We start from the raw sequence: 18,745 nt of genomic DNA on the forward strand, positions 1-18,745 counted from the left end.
TTACTACCACAAAGGCAAGTTTTTTATACGTATGTTATCTGTGATCTGGTACTAGTCACAGTTGTAAAATGAATCATTTTGCCCTCTCAAACTTGGCAATATCTTTTTAAAAAATAAATAAAAAGAATTTTTGGGCTGGGCATGGTGGCTTATGCCTGTAATCCCAGCACATTGGGAGGCCAAGGTGGGCGGATTGCCTGAGGTCAAGAGTTCGTGACTAGCCTGGCTAACATGGTGAAACCCCGTTTCTACTAAAAATACAAAAAATAGCTGGGTGTGGTGGTGCATGCCTGTAGTCCCAGCTACTCAGGAGGCTGAGGCAGGAGAATCGCTTGAACCCAGGAGGCAGAGGTTGCAGTGAGCCAAGATCACACCACTGTCCTCCACTCCAGCCTGGGTTACAGAGCAAGACTCTGTCTCAAAAAAGGAAAAAAAAAAAGGACTTTTTGCTGTATGATGAAGTTGTTGCCCATGTCAATATTTCTCTGTAGTTAAAAACTTTCCTAGTTGCTCAGAATTAATAAAATCCCATTTCTTGGGATGATAATCATCTGTTCACCATTCATCTATTAATTAATTAATCAATAATAAGCTGTGATTATTTCCTCTAAGCTAAGTGCAGTGAAGGATAGCAAAATGAAATGGTATATTCACTGGACTCAAGCTGCTTATAATCCTGTTGTACATACAAGGCATAAATATAAAAGGTAAGTAAAAAACCAAAAATAAACAAAATAGACAATATATAGCAGGCGACTGCTCTTTACCCCATCACCTTCTTTGTTTTATTCTGTCTCTCTCCAGAATGACATGGTGGCCATGGCCTCTTCATAATCTCTTGTTGTGATCTATTACTGGGACAGAAGGAAGGTAATCAATACTTTCTTTATAAATAATATATCATTGAATTCTCACAACACCTTTGTGAGGTAGATGCATATTACAACATTTACCTCACTAGTAAGGAAAAATAAACCTGGAGTCATTAAGTAAACTTCTGCAGAATACATGAATTTAGATACAGATCTTAGGATCTCAAGCCTACAACTTTTACAGATTATCAAGTCTTCCTAAAATTTTACATCAAAATACTCCAGAGGACAATACCTTAATTTTTTTTGAGAGATTATGGAAGTATAGCCCAAAGAAGTCAACCATGAGCCCTTTTTTATTCTAAATTTACATCTGAGTTTTATTGTCAAGCATTACTGCTTCCCCTGTTCACAGGGAATTTCTGCACTTGTTAGTGATAAATGTCTGTTCAGAAAGAAAACTAACTTAGCTGGAAACCCTTCCAACAGTGTATCGTATATTTAAAAATTGCTAAAAGAGTAGATTTTATATCTACTCACCACAAATAAATGATAAGAATGTGAGGTATTTCATATGTTAATTAGCTCAATATAGCTATTAAAGTATACATATTTCAAAATAACATGTACACCATTACGATATACCAACATTCCTTGACTTACAATGGCTTGACCTATATTTTTCAACTTTACGATGATGTGAAAGCAAAAAACATTAAGTAGAAACCATATTTTGATTTTTGAATAAAAATCCTTTCTAATAACTTTATTAGAAAGTAGGCTATGTATTAGATGATTTTGCCTAACTGTAGACTCATGTAAGTGTTCCACGAGTGTTTAACGTAGGCTAGGTTAAGCTATGATGTTTGGTAAGCTAGGTTTATTAAGTGCATTTTTGACTTACATTATTTTCAACTTACAATAGGTTTCTTCAGATGTATCCCCATTATAAATCAGGAAGCATATGTGTGTACAGTTTTTATTTGTCGATTAAAAACACAAATAATTTTTTAAAAAACATACAAAAGGCAAATAAAAAACCCCTAAAACCTTGTACTTCAAGTCAGGAAGGCTAGACTCTGATTCTGTTTTCATCATAAATATCTGTATGACAGTGAAAACAACAAGAAAAACAACAAAAAAGAAATACCATGCAAGACCACAATAGCACAAAAGCAGGAGTGGGGTAAATGTCCATTTGTGTGTGTGTGTGTGTGTGTGTGTATGTGTGCTTTAAAATATAAGGCTTTATTAAGGGTTTAAACTGTCAATTTGAGACAGGATAGAAATTTTACCATGAAGGTCTTAGGGTGGCTTGTGCAAGCCCACAGAGCAAATAAAAACCACATACATCATATAAAACATCTGAATGGGGCACCAGAAAAGTCACAGTTCAGAGTGTTAGTGATTTGTAACTCCTGGGTGCAGAGTAGTGTACCTAAGGGCTCCAATTCCTGTCCTTTGCAGGTGTTCAAGTCAGGGAGTTCAGGTTCCTTGCAATCAGATTTCTGCCTCTGTGGTTGTATCTGTTTCAGCAGTCATCTGTGATTGTCGAGTTGAAATTTTGCTCTCCTCAGCCATCAGAAGTGCCTGGTTTCATCACCAAATTCAGCTTTGGGGTAAATGAAATTAAGATAAGATCTCTGTGTTCTCTAGAAATACTACATTAATAAGTCAAGGATGAATATTATAATATTTAGGCTAACCATTAAAAGAACTGGTGATAACCATATATATTACAAGCTAATGGACCATTAACTTAGTGGGTGAAATGTAATTGCAAGGGTCCTGTACAGTATGTTCAATGATGATTTTAACCCTCTCTTCTGAAATGGGAGCAAAACAATAATTCACTATCATTATAGTTGACTCTTGAACAACGTGGAGGTTGGGGCACCAACCCCTTGCACAGTTAAAAACTGATATATGACTTTTGGCTCCCCAAAAACGTAATTGCTAATAGCCTACTGTTGACCAGAAGCTTTATTGGTAACATAAACAAGCAATTAACACATATTTTGTATGTTGTACGTACTGTAGTTCTATTCAGCATTTTGCTAGAATTCTTAGTAAAAAAAAAAAATAGCAAAAAAATTGTTTATTTTAAATGCTTTTTTAGGTGGAGTTTTTAGGATTTTCTGTATGTAAGATTATGTCATCTGCAAACAGGGCAATTTAACTTCTTCCTTTCCAATTTGGTCACCTTTTGTTTCTTTTTCTTGTCTAATTGCTCTAGGTAGGTCCTTCAGCATTGTGCTGAATAGAAATGGTGAGAGTGGGAACCCTTGTTTTGTTCTTGATCTTAGAGGAAAAGCTTTCAGCTTTTCATCATTGAGTATGATATTAGCTGAGGGCTTGTCAAAAATGGCATTTATTATTTTGTGGCCCATTCCTTCTGTACCTAATTTATTGAGAGTTTTTTTAAATCATAAAATAATGTTGAAGTTTGTCAAATAATTTTTTTCTGCATTTATTGAGATGATCATATGTTTTCTGTCTTTCATTCTGTCAATTGGTTCACCACATTTATTAATTTGTGATGCTGAACCATCCTTGCATACCACTTAATCATGGTGTATGATCATTTAAGTATGCTGTTGAATTTGCTTTGATAATATTTTGTTGAGAGTCTTTTGCATTTATGTTCATTAGGGATTTTGGCCTGTAATTTCTTTTATTGTAGCATCTTAATCTGGTTTTGATATTCAGGATATAAAATTAATACAAAAAATCAGTTGCATAGCTATACACTAACAATGAACTATTTGAAAAAGAAGTTAAGAAAATGATCTCATTTACAAACACATGAAAAAGAATAAAATACTTAAAAGTAAATTTAGTGAAGAAGCTGAAAGGTCTGTACACTGAAAGCTATAAGATATTGATAAAAGAAATTGAAGAAGACACAAATAAATGGAAATATATTTAATCTTCATGAATAAGAAGAGTTAATATTATTAAAATGTCCATATTACCCAAGGTGATCTACAAATCAATGCAATTCTTATCAATATTCCAATGGCATTTTTCACAGAAATAGAAATACAATCCTTAACTCCACATGGAACCACAAAAGATTCCAAATAGCCAAAGCAATCTTGTAAAAGAAGAGCAAAGCTGCAGGCATTCCACTCCCAATTTTCAAACTATATTACTAAGCTATAGTAATCAAAACAGTATCGTTCTGGCTTAAAAGCAGACACATAAACTAACGGAACAGAAAGGACAGCTCAGAAATAACCCCATGCATATATGGTCTACTAATCTTTAACAGGGGTGCCAAAAGTCCACAACAAAGAAAGGAAACTCTCTTAAATAAAGGACACAGAAAAATCTGAATTATCAACATGCAAAAGAATAAAATTGAAACTTTATCTTATAGCATACACAAAAATCAACTCAAAATATATAAAAGATCTAAATATAAGACCTGAAACCAAAAAACTCCTAGAATATGGGAAAAAAGCCTTCTGGCATTGGTCTTATTAATGATTCTTTTAATATAATATCCAAAATACAGATATCAAAAGCAAAAGTAAACTAGTGAGACTACATCAAAATAACAAGCTTCTGCATGACAAAGAAAACAATAAAATAAAAAGGCAACTTATAGAAAATATTTGCAAACTATGTATCTTATAGGGATTAATCTCCAAAATGTATAAGGAACTCACACAACTCAAGAAAACAAACAACCTTGTAAAAAATCAGCATAGGATAATGAACAGACATTTTTCCAAAGCATACAAATGGCCAACACGTATACAAAAAGATGCTCAACATAATTAATCGTCAGAAAAATTAAAATGAGAAATGCAATTAGATATCATCTTACGCCTATTGGATGGCTAATATAAAAATGTCAGGAGATAACAAGTGTTGGCAAAGGTGTGGAGAAAAGGGAACCTTCATATATTTGAGTACGAGTGCAAATTAGTACAGCTATTATGGAAAGCAGTATGGAGGTTCCTTAAAAAATTAAAAATAGAACTACTATATAATTTAGAAATCCCACTTCTGTGTTTATATTTAAAATAAATTAAATCAGTATCTTGAAGATATATTTACACCCTCATGTTTATTACAGCCTTATCTACAATAGCTAATATATGGAAACAACCGAAGTGTTCATCATTGAATGTATGGATCAAGAAAATGTGGTATATACCAGGGGATATTGTTCAGTCATAAAAAGGAAGAAAATTCTGCTATTTGTGACAATATAGATGAACCTGCAAGACATTGTGTTAAGTGAAATTAGCCAGGCACAGAAAGGCAAATTTTGAATGATTTCACTTATACTTGGAATCTATGAAAGTCTAACTTGTAGAAACAGAGAGTGGCATGGTTGTTGTCTGGGGCTGGCAAGTGAGGAAAAATGGGAGAAGTTTATTAAAGGTATAAGCTTTTCATTATAAGATAATTAAGTTTTAGGGATCTCTTGTACAACATGAGTACTCATGGATGCATTAATTTGATTGGGACAATCAGTGCATAATGTATATGTATATGAAATCATCGTGTTGTACAACTTCAATATATACAATCTTTATTTGTCAATTAGATATTTTAAGATAAATAAATAAGACATGGAGAAAGAAAAAAAGCAAGAGAAAAATGAAATGTTAAAGAATTGGAAAGGAAGAAATGAAATTGTCACAATTTGCAGATGACTGATGCTGTTTGTAGAATACCCTAAAGAATCTATGGACATATTTTCAGAACATATGAGTGAAGAAGCAAGTCATCCAGATTCAAGATCAACATACACATATCAATTGTGTTTCTCTATATACCAGAGGAGACAGGATAAAATTAAAAATTCATATCATCAATATAGCATCTGAAATGGAGTATTATGAATAATTTAATTACTTCTACACAGAAAACGTATCAGCCATTATTGGGGAGAATAGGAGAAAACCTAAGTAAATGGACATATATATAGTGGTTGTAAATTAAAAACTCAATATTGTTCAGATGTCAACTTTGCTCAAATTTATTCTTACATCCAATGCAATCTCATTCAAAGTTGATCAGATTTACTTGTTGAAAATGCAAAGCTAATTCAAAACTTTGTAGAACTCAGAATAGTCAAGACAATCTTTACGAGGAAAAAGAAAAGAGTTGGAAGAGTTTCACTAACACATTAGTACTTTACTATACAGTTACAGTAATCAAGACATTGTGATAATGAAACACAAACAAACAGACCGATGTAATAAAATAGCATCCAGAAAAATACCTGCACATCTTAATACTGCCACCTGATTTAAAATAAAATGCCACTTCAATTCAGTAGGAGAAAAGCTGGTCTTTTAAATAAATGATGTTCAAGCAATTAAATATGTGCAAAAAATGAATCTTGATACCTATCTCACATTATACACAGAGATTATTTTGTACAGAATGTAGATCTACATGTCAAAAGTAAAACAAGGAATATTCTAAAAGAAACCCAAGGAGAATATCTTTATGGGTTTTGGATAGGCAATTGTTTATTTTGAGGACACACTACTAACCATAAAGGAAAAGATTGGTAAATTGTAGTACATTAAAATTGAGAACTATTGTTCATCAAAAGATATCACTCAAATGTCAGAAAATTCAGGTGACATAGTGGAAGACTATACTTAAATGTATATAACTGATAAAGCATTCATACTTAAAACATATATAAAAAATTCTACATATCAATTAGAAGAAATAAGTAATCCAATTTTTAAAAAATGAGCAAAAATCTTAAGTGCTCATAAAAGAATAGCTCCAAATGGCCAATAAACATCTAAAAGGTGCTCAACTTTGATCATCAAATGCAATAGGTGTAGTAAGTGTTTTAAAAAGTGAGTAACCTTATACAATAAGTGTTTTAAAAAGTGATCAACCTTAAGGTGCAATACTTGTTTTAAAAGGTGAGCAACTTTAAAAGGTGCTCAGCTTTGGTCATCAGTAAAATACAAATTTAAATAACAATATAATTTTTTACACACCTGATAAGATGGCTAACATAGAAAATTACAGCAATACAAAAGTAATTGAAGATGTGGAGCCAATGGAATCTCATATGGTGTTAGTGGAAGTGTAAATTATTGAAACCACTTTTGAAAACTGGCAATACCTACTAAAGCTGAACATGCATATTTCCTACAACTCTATGACCTATGCATCTAAAACCTAGTATAAGACTATTTCATAGCATCACTGTTGGTAATAGCTCACATTAAAAACACCTCAATTCCCATCACCATAGCTAAAAGTATGGCATATACATACAGTGGAGTACTATATATCATTAAACTAACGTAAAAATTTCAGATCTCACACAGAAAAGGAAGTTCAAAGCAGTTGCTTTTAAATGTTAAAGTCTTGAGTCCAATGTTGAATTTTATTTTTGATGATAAGTTGTTGGACTTGACATACTCTTATAACCTAAAATCATCAAGCACTTTCTATTGTCATATATTATATGTTATACATTGGGGATAGCGTAAAGGGGAATAATTTTGGAGAAAAATGCTCAATACCTATTTCTGATAAATGTTTTATTTAAGTGTTATACACAAGTCCATGGAGAAAATCATGTTTCATAATAAAATTTTCTTCTTCTTGTTAACAAAAGTTTATTAGATACATGTTATTGAATGTAAATGCGTTAAATGCCACAATTAAAAGGCACAGAGTAGCAAGCTGGATAAAGAACCAATACCCAATTGTATGCTGTCTTCAGAAGACCCATCTCACATGTAATGACACCCATAGGCTTAAAATAAAGAGATGAAGGAAAATCTCCAAACAAATGGAAAACAGAAAAAAAACAGGGGTCACAATCCTAATTTCAGAAAAAAGAGGCTTTAAGCCAATGGAGATCAAAAAGGATACAAAAGGGCATTACATAATGGTAAAGGGTTCAATTCAACAAGAAGATCTAACTATCCTAAATGTATGTGCACCCAACATAGGAACATCCAGATTCATAAAGCAGTTTCTTAGAGACCTTCAAAGAGACTTAGACTCCCACGCAATACTAGTGGGAGACTTCAACACCCCACTGACTAGACAGATCATCAAGGCAGAAAATTAACAAAGACATTCAGGACCTTAACTCAGCACTGGATCAAATGGACCTGATAGACACCTATAGAACTCTCCACTCCAAAACAACAGAATATACATTCTTCATTCATCAATATACATTCATCACCACATGGCACGTACTCTAAAATTGACCACACAACCAGACATAGAACAATCCTCAGCAAATAAAAAAGAACTAATATACCAACCATTCTTTTGGACCACAGTGCAATAATATTAGAAATCAAGACTAAGAAAATTGCTCAAAACCATACAATTACATGGAAATTAAAAACCTGCTCCTGAATGACTTTTCGATAAATAATGAAATTAAGGCAGAAATTAAGAAGTTCCCTGAAACTAATGAGAACAAATATAAAACATACCAGAATCTCTGGGACACAGCTGAGACAGTGGTAAGAGGGAAATTTGTAGCACTAAATGCACCCACCTGAAAGTTAGAAAGATCTCAATTTAACAACTTAACATCACAAATAAAAGAACTAGAGAACCAAGAGCAAACCAATCCCAAAGCTAGCAGGAGACAAGAAATAACCAAAATCAGAGCTGAACTGAAGGAGATTGAGATGTGAAAAACCATTCAAAAGATCAATAAATTCAGGAGTTGGTGTTTGAAAACAATAATAAAATAGGCCACTAGCTAGACTAATAAAAAAGAAAAGAGATAAAATCCAAATAAACACAATTAGAAATGACAAAGGGGATATTATCACTGACCACACAGAAATACAAATAACTGTCAGAGACTATTATTTTCCAAAAATGTAAAATGTATAGCATTTGTATAACAGCTCAAAAGCGTAAGGCAAGTTAAATTCTGTTTCAGCTTTTAAAAATTGCATATTAAGTTGGTTTACTGCGATTCCAAGCACCTTGACATGAGGAATGGTACCATGACTTTCGTATATTTCTACACACTTGTAGTGAGCCTTCAGCCTAGTTTGAGAGATATGCTTTAAAATAGCCAATAAGATTACAACTTAGTCAAATAAATTGTGAAGACTTTATCTCTTACATGCTTCTTATTTATAGATTTTTTTTTGCTATTATTTAACAAATAGATTTTGAACTAGATGCTGAAAAGGAAGTTATACAATTTCTGTTCAATCTTTTTTTTTAAAAAAGCTGTCTAGCAATTAAGTGATCTGAGTGAATTTGAGTTGATGATTCTAATTTTACTTTTCTCTTCTGTGTTGTCTCCTGATTTTTTTGAGAAGCCAACTGAATGGTTTGATAGTAGTTTATATTATTATGTAGGTAGTATATTCCAGGAGATGTTTAGAAATTTAAAACTCATTATATCTAGTTTAATTCCTAATATCTCCACAAAATAGCTAATGGGATTTGAATAATGGCCCATATAAATCGTAAATTTATGCTTTAATTATTGCATTACTTTGTTTAATTCATTCATTTGTTCTTTTAGCCATTATATATTAATTTCCCATTATGTGCCTAGCATGGCTGTAGATACTGATATTGCAGTGGTGAATAAGCCAATCAAGGCACTGACTCTCCCGTTTCCAGCCTGGTAGAGGGCAAAAATATCAAGTAAATGAGTAAGTAAATAAACAGATAACAGATGGCAATAAATGTATGAAGAAGATTAAAAGGTGATATGATATAGATAAGGACATACAGCTAAGAGGAGCTCTTGTTTTAACTGAGATCTGAATGATAATAATTAACTAGCCATAACGAGGTAAGAAGAAGGCTCTTTTGAGGCAGAAAACACAGCTAGTGTAAAAAGCCAAAGATGAGAATCAGTTTATCCTGTTCTAGGGAAACGAGAAGTTGAATGTGCTTGAAATGAGGGTGATGTGAAGCATAAGGCAAGATAAGTTAAGGAGGCAGGCAGAATTAAATAATTTAAGACTTTATAAGTCAGGGAAAGAATTCATATCTTAAGTGTAATGGAAAACTACTAGAGTTTTAAAAAATGTCTTTTATGTAAATAATGAATTGTTCATGGTAAAAGTAAAGGCTGAGAGTTCAGTTAGGGTGTCCCTGTAGCAATTCTGATGAGAGAGAACATTAGGTAAACATAGAAGGTAATGCAGATGGAGAGAAGCAGATAGTCTGGGATTATGTTTTTGAGGCAGAGTTGAAAAGGCTTTCAGATTGATTAGATGTGGGTAAGAGAGAAAGATAAGAAAGAGAATTTATCTGCTTAAACAGCTTATTGAATGATAGCACCACGTATTAAGATGCAGATCAGAGGAAAAATTAGTTTTGGGGGTTTTATGACCACTTCCTATTCATCCCATTGGTGAAGGAAGAATCTCATGCCCAAAATTGTAGGAGATGTTCAAGCACACAACACCTGACACTGGACAGATGAGATCATCCAGCCACAACACACTGCATGCTGTAAAGGGCCACACAGGTGTTGCACTCAGGAGCTGAGTGAACTGGGCTGTAGGAGGCAGGCTTTGTTAGTAATGGGAGGGTGAGATGTCCCCTGGTTCCTGCAGAAGGATTGGACTGCCTTGCTTGAGTAGTTGTATGGGTTGGCCGGGAGATGAAACCTGTTAGGTTGAGGACACGGTAGAATGCAACAGCTGACAGAAGAACTAGGTGGGCAGAGAACCTTCCCTAATGAGTAGGGGCATATCTGGCGACAGCAAGAGAACTCACAGATAGGCCTTTCGGGCCCTGTGAAGTTAAAAAATGTCAAGGCAGCACTTGAAATTTTAGGTCTTACCCTACGTCGGGGAAATTAAGATCTCTTTGGCCATGTTACATTTGAGATGACTGTGTAAAGACTGCATCGAAGCGGAGACATCATGTTGTATATGTAAGTCTGAAACCGTGAGAGATCAGAATTGGAGGTAAAGATTTAGGAGATAAGGACATTTAACATCATGGGACTGAGTAGAAGAATGTGTAGATAGAGAAGAGAAAAGGGTTGAGCTTTAGATGCATTTCAACACTGAGAGTTGGAGCAGAGGAAAGGGAGCATCAAGGAGACTTGGAAGAGTAGCCATTGAGGTAGGAAGAAAACCAAGAAGGCGAAGTGTTATGAGCCGAGAGAAGCATTCCAAGAAGGAAGTGATTGTTTCTGACAAATGCTGCTGAGTTGTCATGGAAGGTAAGTAATCATCAGACCTACAACATGATAACCTTGACAAGAGAGTCTCTGTAGAGTTGTGGGAAATTGGATGTTCTTGGTAGGTACTTATTTATAGTTAGTTGAAACTAGTGGTGTCTGCTGGTCTGTGGCCTCTAGTTACTGTTTCCTGTTAATCACACTATGTAAAAAATAATCTCCTATGGAATCAAGGCAAACTGATGAGCTCAGAATTCCGTAGAAAATTGGCCTCATCTCCCTTTCACAGGTCAATGTAAGATTTTGTGAGCTGTTTTCTATCCAATAGTGCAATTGCTTATGGTCATAGGCAGGAGTATAACAAGCACCCCATGACCCTGCCTTTCTGTCATGGCACATTCCATGATTGGTTATACTGGGGCCCTGCTAACCTACTTTTAGTTTCACAAACAAGACAAGCTCCCATCTCAGAGCACTGGCACATACTTTTCTCTCTGTCTAGAAACATAATCTCTTTTCTTCTGGATAATCTCAACTTTAGGATCACCTTAGGTTTCTTCTTAAGTGTCCCTTTCTTAGGAAAGTCTCCCTGGTCTCATAAATTGGCTTATGTTTCCCTGCAATGCACTCTTATCCTGATTTTTCCTTTTACAACTCTTCAGCGCATCTGCATTCCATGTTCATGTAATTATCTGAGTACTATCTCTTTTTCTCGACTATAAATTCTATGAAGTCATCTTCTCAGTATATTCTTCATGGTAATTCTGGTGCTTGGCACAAGCCCTGGTGTAAAGGGAGAGAACAATAAATTATAAAAATAAAATAATAATAAATACCAGAGGGTTTTTTCTGAGGGAGGTGGCAGTTTATTAATTCTTTTTTTCTTCTTTTTTATTTTTATTTTTGTTACAGATGAAAACATTTACTTCGGAATGTTTACTACTGTTCGATTCTATTTTTCCTTTGATTTTCTCTTCTCAGTCATAAGTGGAAATTGAAGGGATTCATTCAAAGGTAGGGATAAGGACAAAATCCATTTCAATTAAAAAATTACCTTATGTATAGGATAAGATCATTGAAATGGAAATTATTCTGTTTAAAGTATTAGTATTGCTTAACTTATTTGCTTCTGTGCTCAACTTCACTGTTTAAAAAAACCTCATTGAACATCAAACTGTAATATCTATATAAAAATAGTTTTATTTCAGGAAAGCTACACTAGTTTATATATAGTTTCATAGCAAAATTTTATCTACTTTTGTTGTTATTTTCGCACTGTGTATACTTTAAAAATATTAATGACAAACATGGGAAGATATTTTGTCAATGGAATAATGCTTCCGAGTTCTTTTTGTCATTCCATGGTCTTGAGTATCAGTAATTACTTACCAGCAGTAGACAATGTTCTGAGACAGGGGATTGTCTACACTCCATACATAATCTTCATTTCAACTGTGCCCCTCACTCTGAACTTTGGTATCACTCAGTTCTTTATATCTTCCCTCCCTGTACCTCAAGCCCTTTATCTCTCCACTCATACTTGACCCTTATTGTTTCCCACATTTCCCTCTCTGAACTGAAGTGGTAAGTCGCAGACATGAACTGAGCACATTGCTTTAAAAATTGTGGTAATAAAACAAAGCTGAATATTTCATCAAAAGCCTTCCTGAAATAAAAATGACTGCATTAGTATTGCTGGGTCAAAATGTTATGTACTAGCTTGTGTATATAGTAGAAATCAAAAAAAATTTTTTTTTCATTGCTAATAATGATTCAGGAAACACACTGCACACCAAGTTTGATCTGATGTGTTACAGTTAGGAAAGGCTTTGATCATTTGTAATCAGATTAGTGTCCAGTCAAATGGCTTTGATGGCTGGCTGAGAGAACCTGAGAAGAATGCGAGGAAGACATGAGAATGTCTTTATTTGTGTGAATCTAAATTGATATTATAAAAGGTAACTGGCTCTGCCTTGCAGAAGAAATTTTTCGGTTGGCATTGTCAAATCTCAAGATAATTTTATTGGTGCCTAATGATATACCATTAGCTTTCTTAACTTCGAAAGTTATTTAGCAGTTAGTGGAAAAAAAATTGTGTATTACTTAGGCTTCCTTGTTCCTGCATACTCTGTTCTCTGTGCTTGCCTTTTTTCTCCTCTTCAGATAATCTGTATTTATTCTTTAGGATTCAGCTCAAGCATCTCTTTGTGAAAATTATGCCCTGTTTATCTCTTCTTTCCTCCCAATTCTTTGAGACAGGCAGAGGTCCTCTCCCCAACCTGCTCTCATGGCACTCTCTCTCTCTCTATATATATTCTTTGATAATTTATTATATTGTAGTGAAATCATTTGTTCACAAATGTAACTGGAGGTTAATTTGCATTTTGATGGTTCAACAAGATAGATTCATCAAGGATAGATGCAATATTAATCAAGTCTGTCAGGCATAGATTAGAATTTTTATCCAAGGAACAAGATACAAAAAATAAATAAATGAAAATGACTATATAATAATACTTATTCTTTCATATGTTCTCAAATTTGTCTTTCCATGTAGGAAGACAATATACTAGTTAGTCAGTATTCTGATATTTTCTCCAGTTTCTTGGGAACTTTGTTAATATTGCTTAACTATCTTAATTTGGAATCAATACTGGGACACCCTAAGGCTTAGAATAAGAACCAGGACTGGGGTTAATTGATCATGGTAACCAGGCTTCATACAATGTCTAAGCATTCATCTGATCAGCCTCTTCTCTGAAAACACTATGTGCTTTAAAACACATAGAGGTGGGCCAGGTGGTTGCTCACGCTTGTAATCCCAGCACTTTGGGAGGCCGAGGCAGGTGGATCACGAGGTCAGGAGATCGAGACTATCCTGGCTAACACGGTGAAACCCTGTCTCTACTAAAAATATAAAAAATTAGCCAGACATGGTGGTGGGCGCCTGTAGTCCCAGCTACTCAGGACGCTGAGGAAAGAGAATGGCGTGAACCCGGGAGGCAGAGCTTGCAGTGAGCCAAGATCACGCCACTGCACTCCAGCCTGGGTGACAGAGCAAGACTCCATCTCAAAACAAAACAACAACAACAAAAAAACACTTACAGGTAGTAGTTCATCTACTTCAAAACTACTACACGAAATGCATAATATCTACGCTTTAAAGATTAAAACATCAGAATGCAAAACAATTGTTTGTTTCCTAGGGTTATTATGACAGTCATAGATGGATAAACATAGCATTTACTTCAAGTTCATGTGGCTGCATCTCAGAAACTACTAGTTAAAGCCATGGGTAGGTTCTAGAGTCAAACTACCTGGATGCAAAGCTTAGTTTCATGAGTAGCAAATTGTAGTTTGGGCAAGATGCTTAAAATTTCTGTTCTAATTTCTTCATTTATAAGATTGGGATAATACTCTAATTCATTAAGTTGTGTTTAATAAGCCATGTATGACTTTTAAAATACTGACTAAATGCTTAAGTTGGTAATATGAGGTGTGAGGCTGATTAAAGATAATAAATTATATCTGACAAAGTAAATGTTAACTTTTAACAACTCTTACTAAACTGAACATAGTTGTTTTGCCTTCTTTCACATATTTTCTGTTAAAGACAGATAAAATAGAGCCACAGTTCTTTCATGAGAGGGCCTTCGCGGTGAAACAAACATATTAGCTCAGCACTGGAAGACTCCTGGGTACTCTTCAGGGATAAGTCATGTGGTGATTGAAAACGTGCTTGGGCTGGACCAGCAGTTTGCTGGCCTAGACCTGGCCTATTCGGACAATCAGAGTGGGGGAAGTACAGCCAGCAAAGGGCGCTCTATCCCTCTTCATTAAGGAACAGAGCAGCTACTAAGGATTCTACCATAAAGACAGTTTAGGGTGGCGCTCTAGCAAAGATAAGGATGCCTACAGCAGTTTTGAATCTCCTGATGCTTCAAGCACTAAGTCTAGCTTCTTCAGAGATCATGGAAGTGGATCAAGGGGAAGGTTTGATAATCGTGGATGGAGTGATTATGATGGCACTGGCAGCCATGGTGACAGAAGTGGCTTTGGCAAATTAGCATGTGGTGAAAACAGTCACTGGTGTGACAAATAAGATGAAGATGATTAGTCAAAACCATTCCCACCAAGTGAATGCTTGGAACAGGAACTCTTTTCTGGAGGCAACACTGGGATTAATTTTGAGAAATACGATGCCATTCTAGTTGAGGCAACAGACAACAATTGTCCTCCACATATTGAAAGTTTCAGTGATGTTGAGATGGGAGAAACTATCATGGGAAACATGGAGGTTATTATACTAGCCTGACTCCAGTGCAAAACATGCTCTTACTATTATAAAAGAGAAAAGAGACTTGATGGCTTGTGCCCAAACAGGGTCTGGAAAACTGCGGCATTTCTCTTGCCCATGTTGAGTCAGATGTATTCAGATGGTCCAAAGGAGGCTTTGAGGGCCATGAAGGAAAATTAAAGGTGAGGACACAGCAAACAATACCCAATCTTCTTGGTATTAGCACCAAGAAGAGAACTGGCAATACAGATCAATGAGAAAGCAAGAAAATTTTCATACTGATCTAGAGTTCCTCCTTGTGTGATTTATGGTGATGCTGTTATTGTTCAGCAGATTTGAGTCTTAGAATGTGGATGGCACTTGTTACTAGCCACTCCAGGATATCTAGTGGATATGATGGAAAGAGGAAAGATTGGATTAAACTTTTATGAATACTTGGTTTTAGAAGAAGCTGATCAGATGTTGGATATGGGGTTTGAGCCTCAGATACATAGAAAAGTTGAACAAGATACCATGCCTCCAAAGGGTGTCCACCAAACTATGATGTTTAGTGCCACTTGGCCTAAGGACATACAGATGCTCGCTCATGATTTCTTTGATGAATATATTAATATCCTATTGGCTGTATGGAGGAGTTGTCTCTACCTCTGAGAATATCACAAAGAAAGTAGTTTGGGTGGAAGAATCAGACAAACAGTTGTTTCTGCTTGACCTCCTAAGACATCCACCTGATCCCAGGCAAGTATGCACTAACCTTAGTGTTTATGGAGACCAAAAAGGGTTTTTATTCTCTAGAGGATATCTTATACCATGAAGGATAGTCATGTACCAGTATCTATGGACATCATTCTCAGAGGGATAGGGAAGAAGCCCTTCACCAGTTACCCTCAGGAAAAAGCCCAATGCTAGTGGCTACAGCAGTAGCAGCAAGAGGACTGGACATTTCAAATGTGAAACATGTTATCAATTTTGATTTGCCAAGTGATATTGAAGAATATGTATATGGCATTGGCCATACAAGATGTGTAGAAAACCTTGGCCTGGCCAACTCGTTCTTTAATGAGAGGAACATAAATATCACTAAGGATTTGTTGCATCTTCTTGTTGAAGCTAAACAAGAAGTGCCATCTTGGTTAGAAAATATGGCTTATGAACTCCACTACCAGGGTAGTAATTGTGGACGTTCTAAGAGTGGCAGATTGAGTGGAGGATTTGGTGCCAGAGACGACTGACAAAATAGTGGTGCCAGCCATTCCAGCTTCAGCAGCAGCCATGCAAGCAGCAGACACAGTGGTGGAGGTGGCCATGGCAGCAGCAGCAGATTTGGTGGAGGTGGCTGTGGAGGCTTTTGCAACACTAATAGATATGGAGGAAATTATAACTCCCAGAGATTTGACTGGTGGGCAACTGAGCCTGCTTTGCAGTAGGTCACCCTGCCAAACAAGCTAATATGAAAACCATATGTAACTTAGCTGGACGATACCTTGTGTAGCTTGAAGAACTCACAGTATATTACCAGCTGTGATTCTCCACTAATTTTTTTTTTTTTTTTTAAGGGAGCTCAAGGTTCCACAAGAAGAAATGAAAAGAACAATTAACAACCTTGTTCGGAAGGTGGTTTGAAGACTTCATTGCCATTGTTTGGATTAATTCCCCTCCTGCCTACCTCCAACCCAAACTGCATTTATAATTTTGTGACTGAGGATCATTTGTTTGTTAATGTTAACTTTAGATAACCTTTTATTTTGATGTCCTATTGGCTCAATACATCAATTGTTTTGACAAAATTACTGAACTTGGGCTAAAGTCAAACCTTGGGACACAGGTGTGATACAACTTAACAGGAACCATTGATTCATCCATAAATATTTTAAGGATAAACCTATTTGGTAGCCTGCATTAGGGCTTTTTGATACTTGAAAATTGGGGTAAAACAAACAACAAATGTTGTAAAGTATATTAATGGAATTAGTTTCCGTGTGGCAAACTGTATTAAGTTAAAGTTCTGATTTTCTCACTCTAGCCTGGATAGGTATTTGTAACCTCACAGCCTTTAAACAAGCCATTCCAGTCATGATGAGGTGATGTATGAATACATGCATACATTCAAACACTGTCTTCAAAGTTAATGCAAGTAAATACAGCAACTCCTCTTTCAGTGTTTAGGCAGATTATTAACTATGAGCTAGCCAAATGTGGGCATACTATTACAGAGAATGCTTAAAGATCTGGTAACTTGAAATAGGTTTTTAGGAGAACTCATCTGCTTAGACTTTTTAAATGCCTGCCATAAATGAAATTGAAATGGTAGATGGGGACCACAGCAATGACCAACCCTCGTTAGGGCCCTGGATGATTTTTGGTCTAATAACACATGCTAGTGTTGATGTTTTCTGGTCAAGAGGGTATGAACAGGAAGAATTTTGCAGCAGGCTTTACTTTAAATGCTGATTCACGTGATTGTTCAAGCTGAGTTGAGATGCTAAACTGGCTTACTATAGACTTTGTAAAAATGGCTCCAGAAGAGTAACTAACTGAAATTTTTAAGCTCACACAGGCTGGAAATATGTACATAACTGCACAAGGTGTCAATTCTACTCTACAGCGCAGTTTTAGTTGCATAGGTTTCCATTGTATTTATAGTCAATTTAAGTTAAATCTGGCCAAAGATGAGCATTGTTCACCACTAAAATGTCTCTGCCGCTTTGAATTCCGTTCTAGTTTTGTGGCCAGAATGTGGTGATTAAAGCGCTCAGTCTTTTTACAGTGGCATAGGAAAATGGCAAAAATTTCCTAAAGTGCAGTAGATTTTCAAGTGCATAGTGCCTTGTTCTAAAACTTTTATTAAGTATGTACACTTGACAGTATTGAGGTCATTTGTTGTGGTGCTATTTCAATTAGTCTAGGTTTTGGCCCTTGTACATATTGCCTATAATTTGTACAAAGTACTTCTTTTATTGCACATTCAGATATATATATATATATATATGTCTTGTCTTGTGTGCATGTCCTTAAACTTCCAATCTTATTTTGTCTCTTGGAGATTGTTGAACACAGCTTGTCTGGCAAGAGGATGGGACTAGATTTCTAAAATTTATTTGGGACCATTGGGAAGAAAACTATTTGCACACGACAGATTTCTGGATACTTTTTGCTGCTAGTTTTATGTAATATTTATTGAACATTTTGACAAATATTTATTTGTAAGCCTAAAAGTGATTCTTTGAAAGTTTAAAGAAACTTGACTAAAAGACAGTAAAAACACAATGGCACTTGAATGTTGAATGTCACCATATTCATGAAATTATATATTTCAGGGTAGTGTGAGCCTTTAATGTTAAGTCATATTAAACTCTTAAGTCAAATTAAGCAGACCTGGCATTGGCAGTATAGCTATAATTTTCTGATATTAGTAAAAACAAAATTGACAACTTGAAATTAAATCATGCCAAAGTATTGATACACTTGTCTTAAGATATTAATGAAACTCTT

General features: G+C 35.2%; 1 pseudogene; it reads left to right on the forward strand.

Moving 5' to 3' along the window:
- The first annotated feature begins 636 nt into the window (after positions 1 to 636).
- LOC129034576 (ATP-dependent RNA helicase DDX3X-like) lies at positions 637 to 16,876 on the forward strand (annotated as a pseudogene).
- Positions 16,877 to 18,745: the final 1,869 nt, after the last annotated feature.

This window comes from Pongo pygmaeus, chromosome 3, assembly GCF_028885625.2.
Source record: "Pongo pygmaeus isolate AG05252 chromosome 3, NHGRI_mPonPyg2-v2.0_pri, whole genome shotgun sequence".
NCBI lineage: Eukaryota > Metazoa > Chordata > Mammalia > Primates > Hominidae > Pongo > Pongo pygmaeus.